The following is an 18,175-nucleotide window of genomic DNA, read 5'->3' as shown; positions in this document are numbered from 1 at the left end:
AATTTGAATTGAGGAATTTTCAAAGCCTCAGAAACCTCTAAAAATAACCAACAATTAAATCTTCTCAAATGTGTCCAAGAAAATGTTCCTGATATCCTCTAGAAATATTGGCAAGAGGTAAAATCCAAACCAATATTTTTGGTGTCTCAGAAACATTTAATTTGGGCATTTGAATTAAATCAATAATTATTTGAATTGGATTTATATCTACTATTAAATAAATATAGGTCCAATAATTCTGAAATATTTTGTGGAGCATTGTTTTAATTCTTTTAGCTCCTAAAAATATTGTCAGAAGCAAAATAAATTGAATTGGTTTCAAAACCAAATTCAAAACAAACCTGCAAAATAGAAAACTGAAATAAAATAAAAAGAACAGAGCTTACCTGGGCCACTTACCGCAGCCTACCTGGCCCAGCCCCCCCTCCAGCCGGCCCAGCCCACCTCCCTCCTTGTCCTCTTCTTCCTCTGCCAGTAGGCAGAGGCGAGGCGTGGCGCACGCCTGAAGAGCGCCGGCCACCTCCTGCTTCGCCGTGGCAGCCTCCCCGACTCCCTCGCAACGCCACGGAGCCGCCCTCGCCCCCTGCACCTCCCCTCTCTCCCCCTGGACCCCATTCCCTCTTCTGTTTCCCTCTCGCGCACACCACCGAGCGGAGCTCGCCGCCATCGTCGCCGTACCCATGACCACGGCCACCCCCTCCCCTCTCCGACGTGCTCCCGAGCTCCTGCACCTCGTCGCCAACCCCCTCACCGAGCCACGTGACCGGAAGGGCCCCGAGCAGTCGCCATCGTCATCATCTCCGAGCTTCGGCCCCGGCGCCGTTCTCCGTCGAATTCGGCCACTCCGGCGCGCCCCCGAGCTCGCTGACCCTCCCTGCACGATCCCCGTGAGTCCCTGCTCCGTTTCCCCCTAACCCCAAGTTCGATTTCGAGCTCTAGCCGCCCCCTCTACCGGAGCCGAGACGCTCCGCCGCACGGACTCGTCGCCGGCGAAGCCCCGGTGACCAAATGGCCCCGCGCGTGCGTCCGTTGCACTTGCAACGACCCGTGGAGCAACGCTAGCGTGGCAGCTAGCTTGTTTGCAAGCCGCAGCACTAACCCCGCACCCACCCGAGCTCCGGCCGCCGCCTCGGGCTCCACTCCGGCGGACTCCGTCCACCCCCGCACCTCCCGTTGGCCCCCCTAGGTGCGCACGGGCACGGGCTACCTTCTGGTGCCCTTCGCGCGTCCAGCCGTCGCCCGTAGCGCAACCCCGGTGAACTTCCGCCGCGTTCCGGGTCGCCGCCGGCCGAACTCCGGTGGCCAGTGACGTGGCTGGCTTAATTAGCCACTAATCACCGCTTTGTGACACTGACAGCTGGGCCCCATGCCCTTAATTAACCACGGCTTAAACTTCTGTTAGTTTAGATTAATCACAGTGGCCCCACACGTCAGCTTTGACCATGCTGACGTGGCCTTTGACCCGGCCCCACCTGCCATTGACACTAAACAACCCTGGGTCACTGACCAGTGGACCCCACTGGTCAGGTTTGACCTGGAGGCGCCCTGTTGACCTGCTGACGTCAAGGTGATGACATGCTGACGCCATAATTCATTTTCTGGAATTATTTTAATTCTAAATAATCAGAAAATTCCAGAAAATTGTAAAAACTTCTAAAAATCATAGAAATTCAACCGTAACTCCAAATTAAATAATTTATATATGAAAAATTATCAGAAAAATTCAAGGAATCCATCTGTACCATTTTCATGCATGCTAGAACAACTTATAGCTGCTGTTTAGCACAAATCAAATAAAGGGCATTTAAATAACCATATATGGAGTTTGAATTTGAATCTTGTATTCAAACCAACTTCATTTAATCTGTTGCTAGTTGCATTAGCCCAAAACACATTCATATTGCCATGTCATGAGCATGCATCATATTGTGCATTGCATTGATTGTATTTCTTCTTTGTTGCCGGTATCTATTCCCTCCCAGTAGAGGATGTTCCGACGTTGTGATCGTTGACACTGATGAAGACTCAATGTTATCTTCAGAAGTGCCAGGAAAGCAAAACCCCCTTGTCCATTCCGATACAATCCTACTCTCTCGCTCCTGCTCTCTTTTACTGCATTAGGACAACAACGACATATTTGTTACTTGCTGCGGTAGCTGAACCCCTTTATCCTCTGCATGACCTGTCATTCCACAGTAATTAGATGAAACCCACTAGCATGAGTAGGAGTTGTTTGAGCCCTGATGTGCCTACTCATTCATGCTTGTTTGTCATGCCTGCTACTGCTTAGAGTTGAGTCAGGTCTGATTCATCGGGGATGAATCAGAGGTGTGTGAACATGTCCTACTGTGTGTGAACACGATTTGGTAAAGGTAGCGGTGAGAGGCCATGTAGGAGTACATGGTGGGTTGTCTCATTGCAGCCGTCCTCAGGAACTGAGTTCTGTGTTTGTGATCCATGATTCAGCTACTACCACGCATTGGGCCCGAAACCAATGGACCCTCTCGGCTTCTTAATCACCCTTGTCCTCTGTCCAGGAGTTGCAAGTAGTTTCTGGTGTTTATAGTATGCTGGAGGCCGTGCGCAGCGCTGACCGTAGGGGTGGGCTGTGATGCGGTAGGCACGTGGCACGGTGTACCGGGCGCCCGTTTGGTGTCTCGGGAACCCTGTTCACATCGTTTGGGGCTGTGAGCGAAACTCCGGCCGGATCTCCTCATGGATGGAACCCGAATAGGCGATAAACCTGGACTAGAGACTTGAGTGTTTAGGTAGGCCGTGGCCGACACCCACGTTGGGCTTCCGCTTGAAGGTTGCCGAGTACATGTCGTGTAAACGGCGGTAAGTGGTGAGAGCGTGTGTGAAGAAGTACACCCCTGCAGGGTTAACCTAATCTATTCGAATAGCCGTGTCCACGGAAAAGGACCTCTGGGTTGCTTATATCAGTTCATAGACAAGTGAAAGTGGATACTCTAAAATACGCAAGATAAGCGTGAGTGCTATGGATGGCGTTCTCGTAGGGAGACGGGAGCGGATCCATAGTGGGGTATTGGTTGGTGAATATGTGGACTCGTGTGCGCCACCTCAAAGAGTTACATTGCAGTCGTAGTTTAGGATAGCCACCGAGTCAGAGCTGGCTTGCTGCAGTTAAACCCCACCACCCCTTTGTTGATAATGATGCATATGTAGATAGATCTGATGTAAGTCTTGCTGGGTACATTTGTACTCACGTTTGCCTATTTTATGTTTTGCAGAGAGACTTCAGTCTCACTAGTATTTCCGCGTGGTCTTCGACGTTTAGCTTGTTACCTCAGCTACGATCTTGTGCCTCAGCAGGATTTGGTAGATAGTCAGGCTTCTCAGCCTTTTTCATTTATAGATGTCTGTACTCAGACATGATAGCTTCCGCTTGTGCTTGATTTGTATGCTCTGAATGTTGGGTCATGAGACCCATGTTTGTAATATCTCGCTCCTCGGAGCCTATTGAATAGATTACTTGAGTCATAGAGTCATGTTGTGATGCCATGTTGTATTTGCACATATCGAGCATATTGTGTGTATGTTATTGAAATGCTTGGTATGTGTGGGATCTGACCATCTAGTTGTTTATCTTTAGTAGCCTCTCTTACGGGGAAATGTCTCCTAGTGTTTCCACCGAGCCATGGTAGCTTGCTACTGCTCCGGAACACTTAGGCTGGCCGGCATGTGTCCTTCTTCGTTCCTGTGTCTGTCCCTTCGGGGAAATGTCACGCGGTGAATACCGGAGTCCTGTTAGCCCGCTACAGCCCGGTTCACCGGAGTCCTGCTAGCCCAGTGCTACAGCCTGGATTCACTCGCTGATGACCGACACGTTCGATGCTGGGTCATGGATGCCTGTCCCTGTAAGTCTGTGCCGCTTTGGGTTTACGACTAGCCATGTCAGCCCGGGCTCCTTATCATATGGATGCTAGCGACACTGTCATATACGTGTGCCAAAAGGCGCAAACGGTCCCGGGCAAAGGTAAGGCGACACCCGTGGGAATACCGTGCGTGAGGCCGCAAAGTGATATGAGGTGTTACATGCTAGATCGATGTGGCATTGAGTCGGGGTCCTGACATCTAGCATAGACAAACAGTAGCATACATAAGCAATCACTCAAATGAAACAACGAGAAAACCAAGAAAAGATCCAAATCAAACACGAAACAAGCAAACGGTTTAAACTAACAAAAGTAAAACCTAACATCATTATTATCATGTAGATTAGATCTTAACAGTAGGTACAGGTGATTAGCTATGATTTGCAAAAAGAAACAACTCAAACGGAGAAACGAAACTCAAAATACGAACGAAACAAGATCGTTTACTAATCTGAACTAAACTCAAATTTTACAGTAGAAAAATCATGTTCAAGTTGGTTAACTGGAAAGAACAGATCGAGACGAAGATTTAGGCACCGGTTTCATCTAATTTGGACAAACGAGTAAAAAGTTACGCTAGTTTTAAGATCAGGGGCTAAATCGCGAGAAAACTATTCGCGGATAGGTCCCTGGCCGAAAAATAAACTAAAAAGAAAATCTACCGCGAGAACGTCGCTGGCAGAACTAATCTAACTAAAACCGTCCGTTAAAACGAATGAACGAATGAACGTTCGTTAAATTAAGTAAACCTAAAAAAAATAAACCGATCTATCTACCGAACCGTCTAAACCGTAAAAAACCCGGAAAAGACCGGACGGTTTATTACCGATTTGCCGAGGTTAACCGATCAGTGGCGGCGGCGGCGGATAGGGACGATGGCGGTGTGGGTCGACAGCGTGCGGCAGAGCAGCGGCAGCAGCAGTGCAGAGCGACGGCGATGCGCAACAGCAGCAGCGACAACGGCTAGGGGCGGGGCGGCGGTGGTTGCGGCGGTGGGGCGGGATGATGGGCAGAAGGGGGTCGGGGTCGGCCTTCTTGTAAGTGCATCTAGTGCCACCCCTTGTTGGTTTTGGAGTATTGACGACAAACTTTGTTGAGGGACTAATGTGTTTGTGAGAACTGTAGGATAACACAGGTAGTAGTCCCATATTGATTCAGTTTACCTACCAGAGATGACCCGTAAAAATGTGTAAAGACATTGAAGACAATAGTGGTCTATGAAGATATTCACATTGAAGACTATGACTGGAGAAGACATTGCATGAAGACTATGGAGTGCGAAGACATAGTTGTTTTGTAGTTTCCTTTTCTTCTTTGGTGAGTCGTAGGAACCACTGCACTGTTAAGTGGGGTCCAAGTGAACAAAGTCAGAGTGACTGATGTGATGCTCAACCAAATCCTATGTCTTCGAGCGAAGACAATGAGAGCAAATCTTATCCAGGCTGGATGAGTCAGCTTTGCTTGTAGCCCAAGCTAAGCTGCCGCGTGTGTTCAAAATCTGACCGTTGGACACGTGTCAGTTCCTTAGTGACCCAGGGTCATTTTGGACAAATTAGGTCGGGTTGCCTCCTGGCTATAAATAGCCCACCCCCTACACCATAAATTGGTGGCTGCTCAGAGTTAGTGCACAACTTTTGTCGTTTGAGAGCAACCCACCTCCGAAGCCTTTGAGAGAGTAATCCTTGCAAGGACAAAGCCCAAAACACCCAGAGCCAAAGAGTGTTAGGCATCACTAAAGTCTTTCTGTCCACGTGATCTGAAGACTTATTACACTTGAGGACTGTGAATCCTCCAGCCGGTTAGGCATCGCGTTCTGAGCATCCAAGAGTCATTGTGGATTGCTGCTGAACAAAGTCTGTAAAGGTTTGGAAGTCTCCCTTGAAGACTTACCAGAGCGATTGGGCAAGGACTAAGTGTTGTTAGCTCAAGGGGAATAAGGTGAAGACACGGTCTTCTGTGTTGAATCTCAGCCTCCCTAACCAGACGTATAGTTGTCACAGCAACTGGAACTAGTCCAACAAATCCCTTGTCCTCTCCGAGCAGCTAGTTCTATCCTTCCTCTCTCACTTTACTTACAGTTTGTCTTCATGAAGTCTTTGCCCATTTGCCTGAACTGATTGACTTTACAGTGTGAAGACTGTTTACTGTTTGGCTTCATACTATCTTCCATCCTGACCCATACTACCTAGCTGCTGATAGTCTTCGTGCTTCCACTACATTGCCTACTTGACTATGGCTTGTCTAGTGTAGTCTACCTTCTGCTGCATATCAATAGGTTCATTTCTATTGTTTGTCTTCAAAGCACCCCTGTTTTGAAGACTTTCATAAAAATCGCCTATTCACCCCCCTCTAGTCGAATACTAGCACTTTCAATTGGTATCAGATCAAGGTGCTCCCTTGTTCTGTGTGATTCGGTTTAACCACCTGGAGTTTAGCTATGTCAACTGCAGGGATAATCAAGGTCTCCGCTGCATGCCCTATCTTCGATGGCACTGATTACCCCTACTGGAAGAATAATATGCGTATGCATCTTGAAGCCATTGACGTCAATCTCTGGCATGTCGTCAAGAACGACGTTCCCAAGGCCGGTGAAGGTGTTACTCCTGTTGATGTCAAGAAGTTCATCCAACTAGACTCAACTGCCAAGAACATCATATGTGGTCATCTGACCAAAGGGCAGTATGGTCGTGTGAGTGCTCTGGAAACTGTGAAGCTAGTCTGGGACTGGCTCTCCAAGGTCAACGAAGGCGTCTCAACACAGAGAGATTCAAGGATCTATGTTCTTCGCAATCTCTTCAACCGCTTCAAGAGAAATGATAATGAGAATGTCCATCTCACATTTGATCGCCTCACTGATATCACCGATGAGCTTCATGCACTCGGCGCCACTAAGATCACCAAGCACGAAATCGTCAAGACACTTCTGAGATCTCTTGACAGCTCATTTGACACCCTGGCCCTGATGATTCAAGAGCGCCCTGACTTCAAGACTCTCAATCCGTCTGACATACTTGAGAGGCTCAACACACATGAGTTCCAGCTATCTGAGAAAAGAGATATCTATGGTCCCAACTATGGCCGTACTTGCACTTTGAAGGCAAAGGCTGTATCCTCATCTGAAGAAGAATGTGACTATAGTTCTGGGGATCCTGAAGATATTGGAAAGGAGCTTGCTATGCTTGTGAAGAAGTTCCAGAAGTTCGCCAAGAAGAAAGACTTCAGAAAGTCTTCAAGATCCAAATCAAGAAATGATGAAGCTTCCTCTCGTGATCATAAGAAGAGGACCTGTCACAAGTGCAAGAAACCTGGTCACTACATCTCTAGTGTCCACAGTGGGACAATGAGACAAAGAAGAAGAAGAAGAAGAACAAGTGCAAGGAATATGATTCTGATGACAAGAAGAACAAGAAATCCTCAGAGTCTTCTTCCAAGTCTTCATCGAAGTCTTCATCACACAAGAAGAGCTCATCAAGCAAGGCTCGTGCATTTGTTGGCAAGGAGATGGATTTAGAGGAGGGGTCTACATCTGAGGAGGCAGAGGTCAAGTCCGAAGAGGAATCTGATTCTGGGGTAGCAAGCCTGGCTCTAGCTTCTGCATATGTCGCCAAGTCCATCTTCAACACTGAAGACAATGGTCTCGTCACCAACGCTGATGCCAAGGATGAGGATGACACTGCTCCCACCTACTGCTCATGGCACGTGGTGCCAAGGTAAACTCACACGATGTTTACTTTCAAACATCAAGAGAAGATGACTCTGAATGTGAATCTAAACCTGGCTACAAAACACTTGCTAAAATTGCAACTGAACAACAGAATGCCATGGAACATATTCAGAAGTTGTTAGGCAAAAGCGATGACCTGTTGGACGCTGAAATGACCCGAACTCAGTCCTTAATTGAAGACATTAAAAATATTCATGTTAAGTATGAGGAACTTGAAAGTCGTCATGAAACGCTCTCAACTTCTCATGAAAAGCTCTCTCATGATTATCTTCAAAGGAAGCAAGAGCTTGAGAAATTGAGATCGGATCATGAAGATCTTCAAAAGGAGAACGAGTCACTTCGCGCTCAACAGATAAGTTCCGCTCAGGAAGGATTTGAACCACCATGTCTAAAATGCCTTGAGTGATAATGTTGTCTCTGCTGTTGAATGATCAACTGCTGCTACTGTTGCAATATCTTCAACTGCTACTGCGCTCCTTAGGTGTCCCCTTGCTTTGTTGCTGCCTCGCCTTGCTTCAACACGGGTCTGGGCCAGCGAGGCAGGCAGCGCCATGTAGGCTGGCTGGCTGATGAGCTGGCATGGTGGCAGCGTCTTCACAAAGATCTGCATGCCACCATGCAGGTGCTTGCTGAGTTGGTCTGGGGGCCGCACGTCGCCACGCAGGTGCCAGCTTGGATGGCTGGGCTGGCGGCTGCACGGGAATGGCGGTGGAGCCTTGGCGGGTGCGGGCCTGGCCGCGGTCCCGCTAATGTCCTCGGCAAGGCCCTTGTCGGGGCCCCGGCAAGGGTCTTGCCGTGGCACTGCGGTCGTCCCCGGCAAGGATCTTACCGGAGGCCTCGTGGATTTCCTCGGCAGGGATCTTGCCAAGGATCGTCGTCTTCTGGTCCTCATCCGATCTTGTGTGTTTATGTTCTTCACAAAGATCTGCATGCTACCATGGAGGCACCTGCCGAGCCTTGGTTCCAATGCGGTCGATGGTGTTGGAACCCTTGGGCTCAAGGGTGGCGCGCTCCGCTGGCATTGGGCAAGTTGCCCCGGTAAGGGTCTTGCCGGGGCTGCGGAGGCCGCCCCGGCAAGGGTCTTGCCAGGGGAATCCACCTCGCCCTCTCGCTCTTTGCGTCTCCGTCTTAGTGTTGCCTTGATGGGCTTGTGGCTTTGGCTTCCCTCCTCTTCCTTGCTAAGTGTGGCCGTGGGCGCGGCTCTGACTGCCCGTGCAGAAGTAAAGGGGTACAAGGTTGAGCCCCTACTTCTGTACACCGACAGGAGCCCCCGGGCCTGGGCCACACATAAGCGCAACGTGTTGTTGGGCTAGGCCCAGAACAGTGCGCGGGCAGGCGGGGCCGATTTTTACCGCGGTAACTTTTTCGTCCGCTGCGCTTTTCCATGACCTGCATTGAATGCGTGACGTGGGGATCGTGCGTGGGGTGACCGAAGCATGCTTGCATCATCCTGCGGTGAATAGTAAATGGGCGGCTTGCGTGTCCCTTTAAGACTGCAGGGCCGTTGCTCATTTACTCTCTCCGCCTTGGAACCGTCGTTCCATGTTTCCCACTATGCCCGCCCCTTGCGCCACATACGCCGCATTCACGGTGCAGGGTAGGTGACAGGCGTATGGAATATGGGAAGGCATGCACGCGTGAGTTGATACCCACGCGCCTTCAATTGGGCGAGGATGGCGGTCGACGGCCTCGCCTGCTGCCACCTTAATGAGCCGGAGTGGTCGAGAGAGGCAGCCGAGCCCCGATCCCGCCCCTTTATAAGGAGGGGAGGGGGAAGGACGGCACCCCTCAATCTTTCGCTATCCGCATCCTCCCACCTTGGCTTCTTTCTTCCTTCTGGTATGGCGAGAGGGTGCGTCGGTGCTTCGACGGTGGTGACGAGGGTCTCCGCCCGACAATGCACCCCTCCTTCCCAAGAGTTTGTGGCGGCGGAGCCGGCCACAAGGGGAAGGGGAGGGGGCGAGGCCGAGGCCGCCGTGGCACTCGGGGAAGAGGAGGATGGGGAGGCGAACCGGCATCGCCTCCGCCGGCGGTCCCACCCCCCAATGGAGGGCCACGTCGGGGACCAGCCTCGCGAATTCTTCATCAGGCTGCGCCAGCCGGCACGTCGTTGTCTGTGTCTCCCTACTCCATTTGCTCGGGAGATGGAGCTCGACCCGCCATAGGCTCTGAGACTGCATATGAGGGGCTGCAGGAATAGCGGCACATGGGTCAATGTCGATTTCCCAACCCCTCATGTCATGTATCTTCGTCATGGATGGAAGACCTTCGCTCGTATCCACAACCTGACGGCGGGACTCGTTCTCTATTTCAAACTAATGGAGAACGGCCTACTCTTCATCAAGGTCTTTGGAGACTTTGGAACTCACCTAAAGTGATGCGTGGAGAGCTCCTCTGATGACGAAGACTCTTCCTCAAGCGGGAGTGATGAGGAGGATAGCAACAACGACGACGAGGGCAGCAGGCGGGAGGATGACGGGTCCGACTAGGTGTCGGACCCACCGTCCCGGGGCAGTGCCGGCAGCAGCAACATCTGCACCTGGCCCCTTCTCCCGGTGGGGCTGGCTCCTTGAACTTCTCGGGGTCACCTCCTTGGGCGGCTGGCGTGGGAAGACCGGAGAAGGTGAAGAAGGCGGGTGGCGGGCTGTCAAGTAGGAGTACGATGGCACTGATGCCTTCGTAGCGTATTGGAAGACCACTGCCTCATCTTCCAGGTCTTCTTCCGGCACCATCATCACCAGCCCTCTCCTAGGCGGCCGCCGATATGTTCTCTTGGCGCCTTCTGCTGCTAGTACCTCGCCTAGGCGCTCCTTTTGCCCTCTTGCTTTCTTGTTCCATTTCCTGAGGAGAGGGACAGGAAAGGGATCACGGGCACCTTATCTCTTTTTAGCTTGTAAGCCCATGGGCCTTAATTAAATTTAAAACTTGTAATCCCCTTGCTCATGTTTACATTCCGTACGAACTGTACCTGTATGGGACGTATTAATGAAAAAGGGTGCTTGCCGGGTTCTTTGTGTGTGAGCGAAGCCCATACCAAGGAGCAAATCCTTGTTATTTTCAATATAAACATTGTCGCCCGGCAACAGACCTTGCCGCTCCCTTATTTCATTCGGCCACACTCATGCTTTCAGCGGAGGCAGGGGCGAAGTAGGGTTAGGCTCTACGCTTGCTTCCTCGTCACCGTGGCTACAACCAAATTCCGAACCAAGAAATAGCTCTTGGATAGCAGGAAAAGGGGAGCACAATAGACTAGGAATAAGACAATGTTCCATACGTCCCAATTCTAATTGAAATGCATAACGGGGGATAAGAGACTTATCTAAATCTGCAGCCCCTGGCAACCTTGGCTTGCCGTGGGTGCACCCTTGTGTCTTCAGCCCCCGGCAACCTTGGCTTACCGGGGCTGGAGCGCCGCCTCGTTTTCTTTCTTCCATATAGCTCAGCAGAAATGCCCATGTACCCTGCGAACCATAGAGGACGGAGAAGAACAGAGAGACGTAGACTCGACCTCTATGCTAGGGGTTTGTCGCCGCTAAGCACTATCAACCCTAACCGAGGGAGAGACTCAACCTAGCATGCATGCTATAACTTAGGGTGCCAACGCTTTGTTTATTTATGCTCAGGGTCTGTGCCTAGCTTTGTACAGAGGGTTACATGCCATGTCGGCAAGGCTTGTATAAAATATGGCTTGCTGGGGGGGGGGGGGGGCGGCAACCGCGCCTCATGGGTAAAACTTGCGAAGATGCTCGATGTTCCAGGAGTTGCTCACTGGAATGGCATATTCGGTCTCCAGGTGGACTGCACCAGGCCTGGTGACTTGTATTACCTGATAAGGGCCTTCCCACTTTGGCGTCAACTTGTTGGAATTCTTGGCTGATTGAATGCACCAAAGAACAAGGTCATCTCCCTCAAAACTTTGGTCATGAACCTTGCAGCTATGGTAGCTGCGCAAGGCTTGCTGGTAGCGTGCTGCTCTCACAGCCGCCCGAAGACAATCTTCCTCAAGGAGCGTCGCGTCATCTTGCCGCAATTGCTCTTGCTCAAACTCATCATAAGCGAGCACTCAAGGTGACCAATATATGAGTTCCGTGGGGAGAACTGCTTCTGCCCCGTATACTAGGGCAAAGGGCGTCTGGCTGGTGGCTCGATTTGGCGTCGTTCTGATCGACCAAAGAACCGCTGGCAATTAATCAATCCTGCACCTTGTGCTCTTGTGCAGCCTGTCAAAAGTCTTTGTCCTCAGGCCTCGCAGTACTTCAGCATTTGCCCTCTCCGCTTGGCCATTGCTCCGTGGGTGTGCCACGAAAGCGAAACAGACCTTGCTGCCGAGGTCCTCAATGTATTGCATGAAGATGTGGCTTGTGAACTGCATGTTGTTGTCAGTGATGACCCTATTTGACACACCAAAATGATAGACTAGCCCCTTGAAGAATTTGACGGCTGACTACGCTGTCACCTTCCTCACTGCTTCCACCTTCGGCCACTTTGTGAACTTGTCGATTGCAACGTACAAGTACTCAAAGCCCCCAATGGCACGGGGGAAGGGGCCCAGTATGTCGAGCCCCCAGACCGAGAACGACCAGGAGAGAGGGATTGTTTGAAGGGCTTGAGCTGGCTGATGAAGCTTCTTTGAATGGAATTGACATGCTTCACACATGGTTACTAGTGCCATTGCATCCTGGAGGGCAGTGGGCCAGAAGAAACCTTGCCGGAAAGCCTTGCCGGCAAGGGCCCTCAACCCTATGTGGGAGCCGCATATGCCTCCATGTATCTCCACCAACAGTTCCAGTCCTTCCTCCTGGGGAATGCACTTCAATTTCACTCCGTTTGGTATTTTTCTGTATAGAACATTGTCAATGAACTGGTACAGGGTAGACCGACGGGTTACTTTCTCCGCTTCTTCCTGCTCCTCAGGAAGCTCCCCTGTTTGGAGGAATCGGACGGTATGCTGTGCCCATGCCGGAGCCTGGGGCTCGATGGCAAGGATTAAAGGCATCTCTTCTGCCATGGGAATGACTGTCACTACGGCCAGGGCTTGACGCCCTGCCGGAGTCGGTTGCCCCATGGCAGGCTCAATGTCCACGACAACATCTTCGCCAGTGGCTCCAGGGAGCTCGGTGGGAAACTACTTGCCGGGGCCTGATTTCCTCCGCTTGTTTTGCTCTGTTGATGGTTCAATGGATGGCTGAGTTAACCGAAGCACAAACGTACCTGGCTCCACGGGTAGTTTGAGGGCAGCGCGCTTCGACAGGTAGTCGGCGATGTCGTTCTCCACCCGGGGGACATGCTCCACCTGTATACCGTCAAAGCACTCCTCTAGCTTCCTCACCTCATCCACATAGGCTTCCATCAACGGGCTTTGATAATCCTTGTTGACCCGCCTGACGACAAGTTGTGAATCACCCCTGACGATGAGCTTCTTGACCCCGAGGTCTGCCGCGATCCTGAGACCAGCAAGCAATCCCTCGTATTCAGCAGTGTTGTTCATCGACATCTCCCTGGGAAAGTGCATGTGGATCAGTACTTGAGGTGCTCTCCGGTGGGTGCGACAAGCAGCACACGAGCACCAGCGCCTTGTAGCGAAAAAGCCCCGTCAAAGTACATAACCCAGTTGCGACTTGTTTCCTTGCCGGGAAGAGTGGTCTCCTGGATCTCTTCGTCGGGCGTCGAGGTCCACTCTGCAATGAACTCCGACAAGACTCGACTCTGGATCGTTGAAGTACTTTCAAACTTCAAACCAAAGCTCGACAGTTCCAAGGCCCATTCCACAATCCTCCCCGTTGCATCTGGGTTATGCAGTATCCGTTGCAACGGGAGGCGGGTGACGATGGTGATCTCGTGTGCTTGGAAGTAATGACGCAGCTTCCTCGAGGCCATAAGGAGGCCAAAGAGCAGTTTCTGCACATCGGAGTACCTTGACCTAGCCCCCTGCAAGAGGGAGCTGGCAGAGTTAACCGGGTGCTGCATCATCTTCTTCTTCTGCACCACCTCACTTGGTTGCACAAGCCCTGTCCCTCCAGTGTCAGACCCTGCCGGGGGCCTTGCCTCATCGAGACTAGGCCCTGCCGGAGGGAGCCCTGGCTCACCATCCGCTAGTCCTGCCGTTGCCACTGCCCCTTCGTCAACCTCCCTCTGTGCCACTAGTGCGGCGCTGACCACTTGATTCATTGCCGCTAGATACAACACCAGCGGCTCTTGTGGCTTAGGCGCAACCAGTATTGGCGTGGAGGAGAGGTATTTCTTCAAGTCCTGCAGCGCTGCTTCGGCCTCTGGGGTGCACTCCATCAGACCCGCCTTTTTCAAGATTTTGAAAAAGGGAAGGGCACGCTCGATAGATTTGGAGATGAACCTGCTCACGGAGGCAACGCACCCAGTGAGCCGACGCACATCCTTGATCCGCCTAGGTGCCTCGATCTGCTCAATGGCCTTGATCTTGTCTGGATTCGCCTCAATCCCACGCTGTGACACAAACAACCCGAGAAGCTTGCTGGACGGGACTCCGAAGACACACTTCTCAGGGTTCAGCTTGAGGTTGATCTTGCGCAAATTTGCAAACGTCTCTTACAAATCTTGCACAAGTGTTGCCTTGTCCTTGGTTTTGACCACTATGTCATCCATATAAGCTTCCATATTTCTATGTAGCTGGGGCTCAAAACCAATTTGGACTGCTCTTGCAAATGTTTAGCCAGCACTCTTCAACCCGAAAGGCATCCTGTCAAATATCGGGTTCCGGCAAAACCCTTAAGGTTCAAACTCTGGGGTGCGCGCGAAGATCTTCCCCCTACCGATCGACGCCCAACGCCTCGCTGAGAATCTAAGCTACGCCATGAACAACACAAGGGACACAAGGTTTATACTGGTTCGGGCCACCGTTGTGGTGTAATTCCCTACACCAGTGTGTGGTGTGGTGGATTGCCTAAGGGGCTGATGATGAACAATACAAGGGAAGAACAGCCTCGCGAGAGGTGTTCTTGGGTTGGTGCGGTGAACTACTTGGGTGAGTTCGATCGCCTCTGGATCTAATGAGAACTCGATCCCCCCATCTACTATGGTGGCTAGCTCTATATATAGAGGCCCTGGTCCTCTTCCCAAATATTGAGCGGGAAGGGCGCCAACAACGACCATTTTGAAGGGGAACATCTAGTACAAGTTATCATGACTAAAGTTGGTCTTCGACTGCCGAAGGCACTGGCGATGACGCCGTCTTGGGCTCCATGGTGACCTCCATCCTGCCGCTCTGCTGGTCTTGGTCTCGTTACATCGGAATGGTAACCTTTGCTTGATGCCTCGGTACTCCGCGTCTGCGCTTGCCCCCTTTGCACAAAAGAGGAAACAAGGACACTGCACAGGCCAGCGCCCGCCTGGTCTCGATTGTTATGGCCTGCGTCATGAGCACCTCACGAGGTAACCTTGCCTTGATCTCTCCACCTCCTCGCGAGCTGGCCTGGTGAGGCCGTTCCTGAGGAAGCCTTGCGTCGTCCACCCCGCGAGGGTATTGAGCTTGAGCTGATGAAGATGGGCCGTACTGGGCCATCCCTTGAGCCACGCCGCGGGCCGCAAGCAGGCAAGTCTGGGGACCCCCGTTCCCAGAACGCCGACACATCCGTAAAAAGCAAAACGTACCACATGGGGTGATGAATGTTGTCTGCTCTTCATCTTCTCTCTTCATAAAAATCTGATGGTACCCTGAGTAGGCGTCAAGGAATGATAACAGGTCACACCCGACCGTGGAGTCAACAATCTGGTCAATGTGCGGCAACGGGAATGGGTCTTTTGGACAGGCCTTATTGATATCTGTGTAATCAATACACAGCCTCCACTTCCCATTCACCTTGCGCACTACCACCGGATTGGCCAACCACGTCGGATGTAGCACTCCTCTCACCAAGCCTGCCGCCTCTAGCTTTCTGATCTCTTCCGTGATGAACTTCTGCCTTTCCAAAGCTTGCTTCCTGACCTTTTTCTTGACGGGCCGCGCATGAGGACAGACAGCAAGATGGTGCTCAATCACCTCCCTGGGAACGCCGGGGATGTCGGATGCTTGCCATGCAAACACATCGACATTCGCCTGAAGGAAAGTGACGAGATCGCCTTCCTATTTGCCATCAAGGGTGGAGATCATAGTGAAAGCCCCTCGCGTGCCATCCTCCTTGACGGGCACCTTCTTGGTCTTGCGCGGCGCAGCTCTGGATTTCTTGTTCTTGCCGGTGGAGCTCTCTGGCACGTCCTCGACGGGGGCACAACACTCCGAGGAGGTGCGCTTGCCGGAGTGGGTGCAAGAGATGTCGATGCGAACGTGAAAGTGCAACTATCCCTGGATGGTTTTGGTAATTCCTAACAACATATAGCTCATTGAGCTAATGCTATTTCAAGATAAGTATTTCAGGAAAGCTCAATGATTGGCATGGCATGGATGAGAAAAGTGGATCCCTCAAAATGCTAAGGACAAAAGGATTGGCTCAAGCTCAAAGCACAAGACTCTACATTTTCCATTTCAGTGATCCAAGATCACATTGAGTCTATAGGAAAAGACAATACTATCAAGGAGGGGTGAGGTGTTGCTTAATGAGTCTCTTGCTCAAAATGCTTAGTGATATGCTCCAAAGCCCTCAACTACTTTCTTACATCCACATATGACCCAAACCAAAAGTCAAACTCGGCCCCACCGAAACCATCTATCCGGCGCCACCGAGTTCAGATGTCATAGCCACAACCACAAACCCTAGTCTTTTCGGTCTCACCGATAGGGATCTCGGTCTCACCGAGATGGGATTGCAATCTCTCTATTTCCCTTCGTAACGTTTCGGTTAAACCGAGATGAGCGATCGGTCCCACCGAGATTGCAATGCAAACTCACTGTTTCCCTTTCGTAACATTTTGGTCCACCCGAGATGAGCGAATCGGTCCCATCGAGTTTGCCCGACCAACCCTCTGTGTGTCTATTACCAAAATCGGTCTTACCGAGTTTGTGTAATCGGTCTCACCGAGATTACGTTATGCCCTAACCCTAACCATATTGGTCCCGCCGAGATGACATGTCGGTCCCACCGAAAATCCTAACGGTCAGATTATTTACTAAATCAGTCCGACCGAGTTTCAGGATTTGGTCCCACCGAGTTTGGTAAGTTGTGTGTAACAGTTAGATTTTGTGTGGATGCTATATATACCCCTCCACGCACTCTTCATTCGTGGAGAGAGCCATCAGAACATGCCTACACTTCCAACATACATTTTCTGAGAGAAAACCACCTATACTTGTGTTGAGGTCAAGATATTCCATTCCTACCACATATATCTTGATCTCTAGCCTTCCCCAAGTTGCTTTCCACTCAAATATTCTTTCCACCAAATCCAAATCCTGTGAGAGAGAGTTGAGTGTTTGGGAGACTATCATTTGAAGCACAAGAGCAAGGAGTTCATCATCAACACACCATTTGTTACTTCTTGGAGAGTGGTGTCTCCTAGATTGGCTAGGTGTCACTTGGGAGCTTCTGTCAAGATTGTGGAGTTGAACCAAGGAGTTTGTAAGGGCAAGGAGATCGCCTACTTCGTAAAGGTCTACCCAAGTGAGGCAAGTCCTTCGTGGGAGACGGCCATGGTGGGATAGACAAGGTTGCTTCTTCGTGGACCCTTCGTGGGTGGAGCCCTCCGTGGACTCGCGCAACCGTTACCCTTCATGGGTTGAAGTCTCCATCAACGTGGATGTACGATAGCACCACCTATCGGGACCACGGCTAAAAAAAATCTCCGTGTCAACATTGTGTTTGCTCCCTCAAATTCCTCCCTTTACCTTCATATGCAATTGTTTTACATTCCGCTACTATACTATTAGAATTGCATGTGTAGATTGATTGCTTGACTTGTGCTAAGTTGCTAAAATCTGCCATGAACTAAAATTGGGAAAAGGCTAGATTTTTATTTGGTCAAGTAGTCTAATCACCCCCCTCTAGACATACTTTAGATCCTACAAGTGGTATCAGAGCTTTGGTATCCATTTGCTTTGGTTTCCATAGCTTTTGGTGGTCATAGCCTTGGTTTCACAACCTAGGAGAGTATGGCGTCTAGCGAGGGAAATTACCACCGTAGAGGTCCTTACTTTGATGGTACTAATTTTGCTTGTTGGAAGCATAAGATGAAAATGCATATTCTTGGACATAACCCCGCCGTTTGGGCTATTGTGTGTATTGGCTTGCAAGGTGAATTCTTTGATGGGAGAGAACCAAACCGTGAAGCTATCGTGGAAGAGTTGAAGATGCTTTAATACAATGCTCAAGCTTGTGATATCCTCTTCAACGGATTGTGCCCCGAAGAATTCAACAAAATCAGTTGTCTTGAGAATGCAAAGGAAATTTGGGATACTTTGATTGACATGCATGAAGGTACCGACTCCGTCAAGGAATCCAAATTGGATGTGCTCCAAAGTAAACTTGACAAGTTCAAAATGAAGGATGGTGAAGGCGTCGTTGAGATGTACTCTAGGCTTGCTCTCATCACAAATGAGATTGCCGGCTTAGGAAGTGAAGAGATGACTAACAAATTCATCATCAAGAAGATC

The sequence above is a fragment of the Triticum aestivum genome, chromosome 2B (genome assembly GCF_018294505.1).
Source record: "Triticum aestivum cultivar Chinese Spring chromosome 2B, IWGSC CS RefSeq v2.1, whole genome shotgun sequence".
Classification (NCBI taxonomy): domain Eukaryota; kingdom Viridiplantae; phylum Streptophyta; class Magnoliopsida; order Poales; family Poaceae; genus Triticum; species Triticum aestivum.
Note: the sequence above shows the minus strand (reverse complement) of the source record.